Source organism: Heptranchias perlo, chromosome 18 (genome assembly GCF_035084215.1).
Source record: "Heptranchias perlo isolate sHepPer1 chromosome 18, sHepPer1.hap1, whole genome shotgun sequence".
NCBI lineage: Eukaryota > Metazoa > Chordata > Chondrichthyes > Hexanchiformes > Hexanchidae > Heptranchias > Heptranchias perlo.
Window position 1 is genome coordinate 39,929,449 of NC_090342.1, and position 13,499 is coordinate 39,942,947.

At 42.1% G+C, this 13,499-nt stretch overlaps 1 protein-coding gene across 1 annotated transcript in view; it reads right to left on the reverse strand.

The window, feature by feature from the left end:
- Positions 1 to 13,499, reverse strand: part of LOC137334787 (protein bicaudal D homolog 1-like) — a 252,771-nt gene that overhangs the window by 146,456 nt on the left and 92,816 nt on the right. The gene's annotated exons all lie outside the window — the stretch shown is intronic.

The window sequence follows — 13,499 nt, forward strand, 5'->3', positions numbered from 1 at the left end:
GATGAGAGAATTTACTGGCAATTGTTTAGTCCAACAGTCAGGTGGGGCGTATTGCACAGTGGTTATGTACAGAAAGGTCGTCTTCATTACTTGCTGCATCAGGATCTGAGAGTGTTAAGCACAGGCTCTGGCTCTCTTTCCCAATAATAGCGCACATTCGGTATCTATGCCGCAGCCTTTGGCACTGCACTGCCACGAAAAATGTAAAATAATGTCGTTGATGTGAGGTCAGTAGTTTGATGTCTGTAGCAGTTGACTTTTTAAGTTTTAAAGCTTGGTGATCAAACCACAAAAAGATGCACATGCATTAGAAACGGTACATAAAAGAGCAACAAGTGTAACGGGGAAGAGCGATGAGGAAAGATTAGAGAAGGTTAAGCGTCACAATCTAGAAAGAGGCAGTTAAAAGGGGTATCTAAATATATAAAATGTTAAATGATATAGATAAGATAAAGACAAAATACTATTTGTGCCCTATTCAAACTTCCAACAGAAATTTTGATACAACATTTCGGCTTTACTTTATTGCAAAGGAGGCCATTTAGTCCATCGTGTCTGTGCCAGCTCTTTGTGAGAGCAATTCAAAAATAATCCTACTGCCCTGCTTTCTTCCCATAGCCTTTGTTCTTTCTCTCTTTCAAATATTTATCCAATTTTTCCCTAAAAGATGCAATGATTTCTGCCTCAATCACTGCCTGTGACGAAGTATTCCATACTCCAACAACCCATGCGTAAAGAATTTTCTCCTAATCGGTCTCCTCACTCGGTGATAATTTTAAATTGATGATATCTTATCACCCACTCTCTAACTAGTGGAAATAGTCTTTCCCTAGTCGTTCCATTAAAAAGTCAGAATTTTATAAACCTGTATTTAATCTTCTCTTCATCTTTGCTCCAGTGGAAATAGTGTGGAGTTTAAAACCCATTTAATAAAAGACATTTGATGGAAAGGGTCAACTGTATCCCTTTTAAACAAAGACATTTGAAAACCTGCAAACAGTAATGTAGTAAACTGTGTTCTCGCAAATCCTATTTTCCTTCAATGACACTGATGGCAGTGGAGAAGTGAGTGTTTCGGGACCGAAGACATGGCACTGCGGATGGATATCGAGATTATTAAATAAATTAGATAGATGGATAATATTGAGCTTAAAGCATTATCAGGCTTTCAAAACACATAGGCTTTTGGAAACACAAGCTTTTCAACACAGCAGGAGGCAATAAAGGCAATAAGGGCATACATCAAAAACTTCAGATCAGGGAAGCAACAGTAGGTGTGAAAGGAGCATAGGTCTCTCATTCCTATCTGGTAATCTGTTCAAAGAACTGGGATTTGTAAAACGTCAAATAGTATTGCATCCAGCATATGATGAAATGGTATAAGGAATGGTTTTGAAACCAATGAAGCAATCAAAATTGGAGACATCAGGACCATTAAGGATGTCTGCCTATAGAAATAAAAGGGGCTATCTCTACAAAGAACGCCATAAACAGAGACAGTAAAGGGGCCTTTTACATTCCATGGTTTGATCACGTGGTCTTTTCTAAGAATAACACGCCCTAATCCTACATCCTATTGGTAAAAACAATATAAAAAGAAGACTTTGAGAGAAGAACAGCCTCTTCACCACACAGCAGTCAAAAGGAACGCACACTGCAGTTGAATATCATGCAAGAGGATCGCATGGACTGAGGAGCTGATCAACTTTCAGGCCCGATAATCAAAATCCCTGGTTTAAGGTTGTATATATTACATGATTCGCCTAATGCGTGAATGAATTGTTAAATCTTTACATAATAACGTTGCAAATTATTAAGTGTATAACGGGATTTTATAGAGCAAAGTCATATGTATGGTTTGATTTTGCTTCATGAATGCTCTTATTAATATCATTAAATAATTACTTTTGATTAACGAAACTACTGTGTGAGGGTGACTTTCTCTACTTGACTATTCGTCCAGTTCCAAGAATCACAGGAAGTAAGGAATACCCTGCAGTAGTACCAGTAAACTAAAGTTTCCTATCCCTGGCATCATCCCGGTGACTTTAATGTCCTTTCTATAATAAGGTAGCCAAACCTGCACACAGTACTCTAACAGTAGCCTAACTAATATTTTATATTAATTTACCATTATTTCAGAAAGAGGAGAAAGATAGAGAGAAAGAGAGCAAGGGAAAGAAAAAGAGAGCGAAAGAAAAGAAAAGCTTGCATTTATATAGCACCTCTCACAACCAAGAAAAGTGAAGGGGAGGTGGGTGTTATTAGTGTAAGCTGACCCTGTTTCATTGGATGATATTGCTGAGGGGCTATATTTGGATAGATAGGAATGGAACCATGCAAGAACTATCCCACAGAGATAGATGATGGAGAGGCAATGGAGGAGGCCTAGTCGTCCATGTTAAACTTTGCAGAAAGGTTGAGGAAAACAAGGAGAGTTAACACAACATGGTCAGAGTGTATGTTGTTTGTGAATTTAGCTAGGGCCGTTCTTGCGCTCCAAGTATGAAAATCGTACTGGAGAGAAACAAGGAGTTTTAAGGGAGATGCACACGGAACTGGGAGGTAATGACATATTCAAGCATAGAGTGGAAAGGAGGTCAGCGGGGAAAGGAGGTGTTGGAGAGAATTAGTTGAATGTTGTAATTGAAAGAATGTAGGATCTTTCTGGATGGATGAAAGAAGATGTGTTGAATGGCCTTCCTCATCTGTATCTTAAAGGTGGGCATCTGTCCAGATTCCTCTGCTGATCTGTTACAGGCCACCACTTCACGTTATGTCAACACGCTGCCTGATTTCCTGGAATCGAATACTCAGCACAGATCAGCTTCTTTATTGTACCTGTAGCGTTGCAGGGTTCCCTGGTGTAAATTTACACACATGGCTAGAAATTCTACCATGTCTTACATTAATCCTACAAGTTCCATCCCACCATCAAGCTCACCATGGACTACTCCTCAGAATCGGTTTCTTTCTTGGACACACGAATCTCCATCAAAGACGGGCACCTCAGCACCTCACTCTACCGCAAGCCCACGGACAACCTCACGATGCTCCACTTTTCCAGCTTCCACCCTAACCACGTCAACGAGGCCATCCCCTATGGACAGGCCCTGCGAATACACAGGATCTGCTCAGACGAGGAGGAACGCGATGGACACCTACAGACGCTGAAAGACGCCCTCGTAAGAACGGGATATGAGGCTCGACTCGTCGATCGACAGTTCCGACGTGCCACAGCGAAAAATCGCATAGACCTCCTCAGAAGACTAACACGGGACGCAACCAACAGAGTACCCTTCGTGGTCCAGTACTTCCCTGGAGCGGAAAAACTAGGCCACGTTCTCCGCAGCCTTCAACATGTCATCAATGACGACAAACACCTCGCTAAGGCCATCCCCACACCTCCACTACTCGCCTTTAAACAGCCACCCAACCTCAAACAGACCATCGTTCGCAGCAAATTACCCAGCTTTCAGGAGAACAGCGTCCACGACACCACACAACCCTGCCACGGCAACCTCTGCAAGACATGCCAGATCATCGACACAGATACCACCATCACACGAGAGGACAAGACCCACCAGGTACATGGTTCATACTCGTGTGACTCGGCCAACGTTGTCTACCTCATACGTTGCAGGAAAGGATGCCTCGGAGCATGGTGCATTGGCGAGACCATGCAGACGCTGCGACAACGGATGAACGGACACCACGCAACAATCGCCAGACAGGAGGGTTCCCTCCCAGTCGGGGAACACTTCAGCAGTCAAGGACATTCAGCCACGGATCTTCGGGTAAGCGTACTCCAAGGCGGCCTTCGAGACACACGACAACGCAAAATCGTCGAGCAGAAATTGATAGCCAAGTTCTGCGCCCATGAGGACGGCCTCAACTGGGATCTTGGGTTCATGTCACGCTACACGTAACCCCACCAGCGAATAAAAGTTATCTGTCTTTAATTCAACGGGTCATTTTCTGTCTTTCTCTTCCTTTCGGATGTTTCTCCCTCTCTCTCTCTCTTTTGTGTTCTGGCCGTTTGTATATTCGGTGGTCCTGTAGGTAACACCTCTCTGTCTGAACACTTTGATTGCCTTGACAACGGGCAGTTGGAAAGATTATATGTAATCACCAGGTATTGTTCTCTGAATATAAATGCGAAAGGTTCAAGGATTTCCTGACATTCACCTGACGAAGGAGGAAGCCTCCGAAAGCTTGTGATTTTCAAATAAAATTGTTGGACTATAACCTGGTGTTGTAAGATTGTTTACATTAATCCTACAGGCAAAGTTGTAATAAGTACCTGTCTGTATGGTAAATGTACAGCGAAACTTAAAGCCCTGAAAGAGTTAAGTGAGATTTGGACTGAGGAATATTCTTCTCTATTGTATTTTCAAATCAATCTGTAAGTATTTTAAATTGTGTTGAGTGGTATTCAGTTCCCTTTCACTTCTTCCCACAATTTGGTGCTTTGCAGTTATAGTCATCTGACTGAATGAGGTTTATTTGATGAGAACACAGTAGAATATACAAAGTCAGCTTTCTTTGACAGTTTTGTAGACCACATTCTCAGTGACAAGAGTTTATCTATAAACAATATGTACGAGGCACATTGTGCTGTTCCGGAAGGTCAAAAATCCCAATGTCAGTGGCTCAGGAACAAGATACAGTCCGTTAGATTAATATATTTTCACTTCTGTGTCTTTGGTTTGATTGAATGCTAGAGAAACTGGTTGGGAGTCTCCCTGATTTTGAGCTGGGTGTAACATAATTGCTGGGAATTTCCTGAGGGCTTCTCCTGCTCTGCTGCCATAACTTTGGCAGAAAGCCCATTTACACGTGTAACTTCTGCCCAAGTTATGGCAGTGGAGCTGGAGAAGCTCCGAGGAAATTCCTGGCGAATGGATCACAATGCCCTGCCCGTCACATATGGGATCTGGACTCCAACGCAGTCAAGAGTGATGAGAAAGTCTCTGTATTTCTGATGCAAGTTAGAAATATGACCCCAACTCTAATCCCACCCAGATGATGGGATAAATCTTTCCCTTTTCTGACTGTTGTAGTGAATGAGGACGTGGACCTATCAATTCTGGGCCCTCAGTTCAACTCCAGCCCTGACAAAGAAATAAAGGTCTCTTCTGAGGAAAGGTGTAGTGTTAGAACAATAACCCTCATTCATGGATAAAGGCCACTCATTGAAAGGGGACCCCCAAAGGACACAGTGTTAGAGTATCATCGTTATCTCATTTTGACAGTTTCCTTTAGTTTGGATTACATCCCATCAAGGTTTCAACACTGGCATGCTTCAGTGATCTCTGTTGTTACCTCTAGTTCATATGAATCTTTTCACTTTGATTAAGAAATGTGCGCAGCAGCACTAGTTGCGTGTGCCATACTGCTTCTACACAGCAAGAGTGCAGTCAAATCCATTACACAGTGACTGTTCACAAGGAAGTCGGTATATTCAAGAGTCACGTAATTAGAGAATTTCAGTTTTTTTTTATATATGTTCATCGATCCTGAGCTGTCTTTCTTCAGCCAATTTGAAGTAATTCAAAATGCAAGAAAAATAGGCCAGGTTTTAACTTAATTGCTTAAATAAGTGGTCTAGAGGCCTGTCAGAATAACATCGGTGAAATGAATTACTTCAGGAGAGAAACAAGTGACACTACCATACCTTTTCATTAGGGTTGCCAACTCTAGATGGACATAATCCTGGAGGTTTCATCACATGATCTCTACCTCCAACTGCCCCAGCCAGTCAAAGCCTTTCTTCCCCACCCCCCCATCCCCAATATTTTTATAACGAATAAATGAGTGTTAAAAGAAAATGAAAAAAAAACTTTTTTTTAAAAAATGCCCCTATGATTTTTCTCCCAGGTTACTCGCAGCAGTGTCCTGGAGATTAATCTTAAGTTCCTGCACACTCCAGGGTTGCAGCCCTACTTTTGAAGACAGACAATAAAAACGCAAAAGGGATGAAGATGGGGGCTGCAGGAGAGGGGCAAGCTCTTCGGGATTATACATGCTGTCAGGTATCACAAGTTATATGCGATATATTAAATATATTTCTACATGCCAGCTGTTTGAACTCATAACGGATGACAATTAAGCAGATTTTTTATAACTTGTATGGCGAGTAAGGAAAGCGATTTCACTCATCATCTTATTTTCCTTAAAGTAAATACTGTTGACACATTTCACGGGTCGGGTTGCCAACCCTCCAGGAATTAAAGGTTAATTCTCTGGACACTGCTGCGAGCAACCCAGGAGAAAAATCATAACGGAGTTTAAAAAAAAGTGTTTTTTCATTTTCTTTGAACACTTTAGTTTGTTATAAAAATATTAGAAATGCTAAAAAGGATGTTTGACTGGGTAGGATGGTTGGAGCCAGGAGGTCATGTGATGAAACCTCCAGGAATACCTTCAACCAGAGTTGGCAACCCTATCACAAATTGTCAGGCCTCTGAATGCTGTCCTCAACCAAGTATCAGCCTGTTGTTAGAAGTAGGAGTTATTCGCACTGGAGCAGGGCAGAGCACATTTTTTTTTCTCTTCCTATGTCTTCTAGGAATGACTGATTGCAATCTGTAATTTTAATGCAAAATGTTGGCTAGAAGGATATATTCCTTGGCCAAGGAAAAAAAGTAAATTTTTTGGAAAGACATCTCTCAAACGGCAAATGCTGAATTATTGTATCAGAAGCTGAAGTTCTGTTTACATTTTAACTCCTTTCAGGTGCACTCCATAACAATATAATTTAATGTGGAGATGCCGGTGATGGACTCGGGTTGACAATTGTAAACAATTTTACAACACCAAGTTATAGTCCAACGATTTTTATTTGAAATCTCCAAGCTTTCGGAGGTTTCCTCCTTCCTCAGGTAAATGTTCAGGAGCTCCTTGAAGCCTACGCATTTATACATCACAGAACAATACATGGTGTTTACAGACTGCCCCTGCAACTGCCCGTTGCCAAGGCAATCACCGTGTTCAGACAGAGAGGTGTCACCTACAGAACCCCCGAATACACATTCAACAAAAAAACAAACAGGGAAAAAAGAAGAGAGAGGCAGAAACATCCGGAAGGCAGAGAAAGCCAGCAAATGACCCATTATATTAAAAACAGATAGCTTTTGTTCGCTGGTGGGGTAACGTGTAGCGTGACATGAACCCAAGATCCCGGTTGAGGCCGTCCTCATGGGTGCGGAACTTGGCTATCAATTTCTGCTCGACGATTTTGCATTGTCGTGTGTCTCAAAGGCCGCCTTGGAGAACGCTTACCCGAAGATCGGTGGCTGAATGTCCCTGACTGCTGAAGTGTTCCCCGACTGGGAGGGAACCCTCCTGTCTGGCGATTGTTGCGCGGTGTCCGTTCATCCGTTGTCGCAGTGTCTGCATGGTCTCGCCAATGTACCATGCTCTGGGGCATCCTTTCCTGCAGCGTATGAGGTAGACAACGTTGGCCGAGTCACAGGAGTATGAACCATGCACCTGGTGGGTGGTGTCCTCTCGTGTGATGGTGGTATCTGTGTCGATGATCTGGCATGTCTTGCAGAGGTTACCGTGGCAGGGTTGTGTGGTGTCGTGGACGCTGTTCTCCTGAAAGCTGTGTAATTTGCTGCGAACAATAGTCTGTTTGAGGTTGGGTGGCTGTTTAAAGGCGAGTAGTGGAGGTGTGGGGATGGCCATAGCGAGGTGTTCGTCGTCATTGATGACATGTTGAAGGCTGCGGAGAACATGGCGTAGTTTCTCCGCTCCGGGGAACGGAGCCTTGGCAACGGGCAGTTGCAGGGGCAGTCTGTAAACACCATGTATTGTTCTGTGATGTATAAATGCGTAGGCTTCAAGGAGCTCCTGAACATTTACCTGAGGAAGGAGGAAACCTCCGAAAGCTTGGAGATTTCAAATAAAAATCGTTGGACTATAACTTGGTGTTGTAAAATTGTTTACAAATATAATTTAATAGCACAGAAGGAAGCCATTCGGCCCATCGTGTCTGTGCGGGCTCGTTCATTGAGCAATTCAAAACTAATTCAATTGCCCAGCTCTCTCCCCATAGCCTTCTTTCTTCCCTCTGCTTGAAATATTTATCCAATTTTTCCCTAAAAGATGCAATGGTCTCCACCCCAGCCACTCCCTGTGAAAAAACATTCCATGCTCCAACATCCCTCCATGCAAAGAAATTTCTCCTAACCTCTCTCTTCACTCTCAGTGATCATTTTAAATTGATGCCCCCTCATCACTGACTTTCAACCAGAGGAAATAGTCTTTATTCACTATCAAAAAACTTCATAATTTTAAAAACCTCTTAATTTTCTCTGCTCCAGTGGAAATAAGTCCATTTATGCCATGACTCTTTATAACTGTTTCCGATCACTGATTTCATCCTGCTGAATCAAATTAAATTTTTGTATAAATTCATCATTATTTCTTTACTCTTGCACTCTATTTATAAAATCCAAAATACTGTTGGCCTTTTTTATGGCTTTATCCACCTGCACTCACACTTCCAGGGAATTATGAATTTGAACCTTAGGTCTCTCATCATCCACACCATTCAGTGTCTTTCCATTGAGTGTATACTCTCATTCCTTATTTTTCCTCCCAAAATTCATCACCTCACACTTATCCACATTAAATTGCATCTGCCACTTGTCTGCCTATTTCATTAATCTGCCTGTATCTTCTTGAAGTATTTTACAGTGCTCTGCCCTTTTGGCAAAACCCTTAACTTGGTTTAGTCAGCAAATGTTGTGATTGTGCTCAAGTCCAAATTATCCCCGCACTGACCCCTAGAGCACACCCTTCGCCAATAGGATACAAAATTGGCTTGACGACAGAAGACAGAGGGTGGTTGTAGAGGGTGTTTTTCAAACTGGAGGCCTGTGTCCAGCGGTGTGCCTCAGGGATCGGTGCTGGGTCCGCTGTTATTTATATTAATGATTTGGATGAGAATTTAGGAGGCATGGTTAGTAAGTTTGCAGATGACACCAAGATTGGTGGCATTGTGGACAGTGAAGAAGGTTATCTAGGATTGCAACGGGATCTTGATAAATTGGGCCAGTGGGCCGATGAATGGCAGATGGAGTTTAATTTAGATAAATGTGAGGTGATGCATTTTGGTAGATCGAATCGGGCCAGGACCTACTCCGTTAATGGTAGGGCGTTGGGGAGAGTTATAGAACAAAGAGATCTAGGAGTACAGGTTCATAGCTCCTTGAAAGTGGAGTCACAGGTGGATAGGGTGGTGAAGAAGGCATTCAGCATGCTTGGTTTCATTGGTCAGAACATTGAATACAGGAGTTGGGATGTCTTGTTGAAGTTGTACAGGGCATTAGTAAGGCCACACTTGGAATACTATGTACAGTTCTGGTCACCCTATTATAGAAAGGATATTATTAAACTAGAAAGAGTGCAGAAAAGATTTACTAGGATGCTACCGGGACTTGATGGGAGAGGTTTGACTTATAGGGAGAGGTTGGATAGACTGGGACTTTTTTCCCTGGAGAGTAGGAGGTTAAGGGGTGATCTTATAGAAGTCTATAAAATAATGAGGGGCATAGATGAGGTAGATAGTCAAAATCATTTCCCAAAGGTAGGGGAGTCTATAACGAGGGGGCACAGATTTAAGGTGAGAGGGGAGAGATACAAAAGGATCCAGAGGGGCAATTTTTTCACTCAAAGGGTGGTGGGTGTCTGGAACGAGCTGCCAGAGGCAGTAGTAGAGGCGGGTACAATTTTGTCTTTTAAAAAGCATTTGGACAGTTACATGGGTAAGATGGGTATAGAGGGATATGGGCCAAGTGCAGGCAATTGGGACTCACTTAGTGGTATAAACTGGGCGACATGGACATGTTGGGCCGAAGGGCCTGTTTCCATGTTGTAACTTCTATGATTCTATGAATATGAGCAACACCCATTTACCCTAATTATTTGTTTCATGTCAGTCAACCAACTTTCTAATCATGCTGTTACATTTCCTCTTGTGAAATGCTACATTCATTTTTTTTATGTTCTCATTCTAATTCCAGTTTATTTGGACTTTTGTCCTGTCTTGTGGTCTTTTCCCTAAGAGGTAGATCCAGACACTACTGGACTATTCTATTCCTACCAGTAAAAAGGTTCAGGAGACAGATATTAGCCAAACAATTAAATTATCAACCACTCTGCTCTTATATTGGGCCAGAAATTGCTGCAATGGTGGATCTTGCGGCAAATAATGTTAATTGGACTTTGTAGCTCACCACTGACATCACAATATGGAACATCGATACAATAAAAGCACAGTGATGTCATTGTCACATCTGGGACCTCATGAACGTTGTTCCCAATGGCTTATCTCCGTGACCAATGAAAGAAAAGGATAAAGAAAGAAACAGAGCGAATGATGGAGAAGGAAATAGGGTGAATTACAGTCAAACAAAATATATAGAGACAGAAAGAGAATAAAAAGAGAGGGAAAGAGAGTAGATTAAGAGTTAGAGAAGAGAGAGAGAAAGTAAAAGTTAATTTTTTTTTAAAAACAAGCAGAAGTGGACATTGTAACTCAGTTGTGTTTGGGATTTGCTGTATTGGTCCTTGAGAAGTTAACGAGTGAATGACAGGGTAGGTGTGTGAAATGTACATTCTTGATCCATAAAATATAAAACCAGCGTCCCGATCATCATGATCAGGAACGATGGAACACCTAGTGGGTACGCCATTGCACTGCTTTAAATGAACATAGTAATTGCTAGACGAAAAAAGTCCAAGGTCCATCTAGTTCACCTTCTACCATCCTGGAAGTCACATGATACAATCACAATGGAGTTGTTGACTAATCAATCAGTCTCTATCAATTAGTCCACAACAGACGCAGATACGAGGAAAACCCGAGTGATGGAGAGCTTTGGGAACCATAGGTCCAAAGTAACTATTTTCCTCTCAAGGACTTTCATTGGCTTTAATGAGGCTAATGGCGGAGCGGCACAAATCATCCAGCAATTTGTGGAGAATAGCAACTCATGGCTTATCTCTTTTACTCCTCAAATTGATGGATTTTTTATGAATTAATAATGGTGCGTGCCGTTAATGCTTCATTCTAATGACACGATGTCCCAGCAATTTCTGGCCCGATAAAACACTTTTTTTACTGCTAATAAAATTTGGCTAATAATTCCAGTGGGTCAATGGATCTCGACACACATCTGTTCGACTACATTCCCAAGTCCACAGTATTGGCAGCTGGTCCCCAGAGCAGGAGGAGGCGAGCAGAGAGGTGAAACTTGTGCCTAAAAATAAAAACTGCTGTGATTGCAAGATAAATTACTTTGGCTCTGAGTTGGACAGGTATTTCTATTTTGGTTTCTGTAAAATTTGCTGCATTGCCAGTGGTTCTTCTGTTATTTTGCTTGCCGATTTCTCAGCACACAAAGATCTTGGAACAGGAAGATCTTTATATTTATCACAATGCAGGTGGGGGGGGCAAGAGAATCCATACTAATACATTGGATTAGTGTCTGTAATTTCACTCAATACTACCTGCCTTATTTGTGATACAGATACACAGGACCTTTTGTATAAAATATGTTTTTTTCCTCTCTGAGGAAACACAACATTGATTGAAAACAGCATTTGCTTTTAAATTGTGGTTTCCATTCCTTTGCTCCATGCTCATGATGAAAGACCTCCAGGGATATGAATTTTACAGAACAGGTGCAGTATTACTGAGCTACTCTGGATAACAAATTTACATGATATATTATAATGTACTAATCCAATATAAATAAGGACAGAACAGAGTCTCAGAAACGCCCAGTGATACCATGCGTTAATGCACTAATGCTCTCACTGACCAGTTGGATTAAAGACTCCTTCATGACTTCTATCCAGAATTCCATACACATGCAGCTGGATGGTTTGTAATGTTGAGTCACATCACTCATGTACCCCATAAGGGTCAGATTAGAAATATAAAAGGTGTGGGTGCTGCCCTCCCCCTCAAGGTGTGACGTGTGATTAGAGGACAGTGAAAAAAAAAAAGAGTACTTTTGTCCAAGGTTTACAGCTCTTATCTGCGTATCACATTATGTAGATTAAAAAGTGCGGAGTGAACGCTCCATTAACGTTAATCAGAGAGGAATGGCCGGGAAAGTCTACTGATGAGAATAGAAATATAGTGGGGTATGTACTCAGACTGAGAGATGCCTTAACTAGATTGACTGAGCACAAAGGAATCTCAAATGTGCACAGGGCCAATAGAAAAGTTGGGTAAAATCCTAATGTGCCAGGAGTACTAGATGGACCAGATCGTTCTGGTTTTGCTGCCAGTGAGGCATAACAAATTACAGACAAACTGGACAGGTCTGCACATTGTGCTAGAAATGCACAAGGTCTACCACATATGATTATGATAAAACCTGCAAGGATCTGGCCATATGTATCATGGCCGTGCCAAAGGAAGCTGAGGATGGTGAGGTTATAGATCTCTTGGCTGAGCATAAAATACGTTCCTCAGTGAGCGAAATTACTTTTTCACAGAATAGAATCATAGAATGGTTACAGCATGCAAGGAGCCAATTTGGCCCATCGAGTCCGTGCCAACTCTATGCAAAAGCAATCCAGCTAGTGCCACTCCCCTGTCCTTTCCCGATAGCCCTGCAAACCTTCTCCTTTCAAGTACTTACCCAGTTCCCTTTTGAAGGCCGTGATTGATTCTGCCTCCACCACCACCTCGGTCCGTGCATTCCAGATCCTAACCACTCGCTGCGTAAAAAAGTTTTTCCTCATGTCACCTTTGGTTCTTTTGCCAATCACCTTAAATCTATGCCCTTTGGTTCTTGACCCTTCCACCAATGGGAACAGTTTCTCTCTATCTACTCTGTCTAGACCCTTCATGATTTTGAATACCATTATCAAATTACCTCACAACCGTCTCTGTTCCAAGGAGAACAACCCCAGCTTCTCCAGTCTATCCACGTAATTTAAGTTCCTCATCCCTGGAATCATTCTAGTAAATCTCTTCTGCACCCTTTCTAAGGCCTTCACATCTTTCCTAAAATGCAGTGCCTAGAACTGGACACAATACTCCAGTTGTGGTTAAACCAGCGTTTTATAAAGGTTCATCACGACTTCCTTACTTTTGTACTCTATGCCTCTATTTATAAAGCCCAGGATCCCGTATGCTTTTTTAAACCACTTTCACAACCTGCCCTGCCACCTTCAACGATTTGTGCACATATTCTCCCAGATCTCTCTGTTCCCAGACCCCTTTTAGAATTGTATCCTCTAGTTTATATCGCCTCTCTTCGTTCTTCCTACTGAAATGTATCACTTTGCACTTTTCTGCATTAAATTTCATGTGCCACGAGTCCGCCCGTTCCACCAGCTTGTCTATATCCTCTTGAAGTCTATCACTACCCTTCCAAGTTTCGTGCCATCAGCAAATTTGGAAATTGTGCCCTGTACACCCAAGTTCAAGTCATTAATATATATCAAGAAAAGCAGTGGTCCCAGCA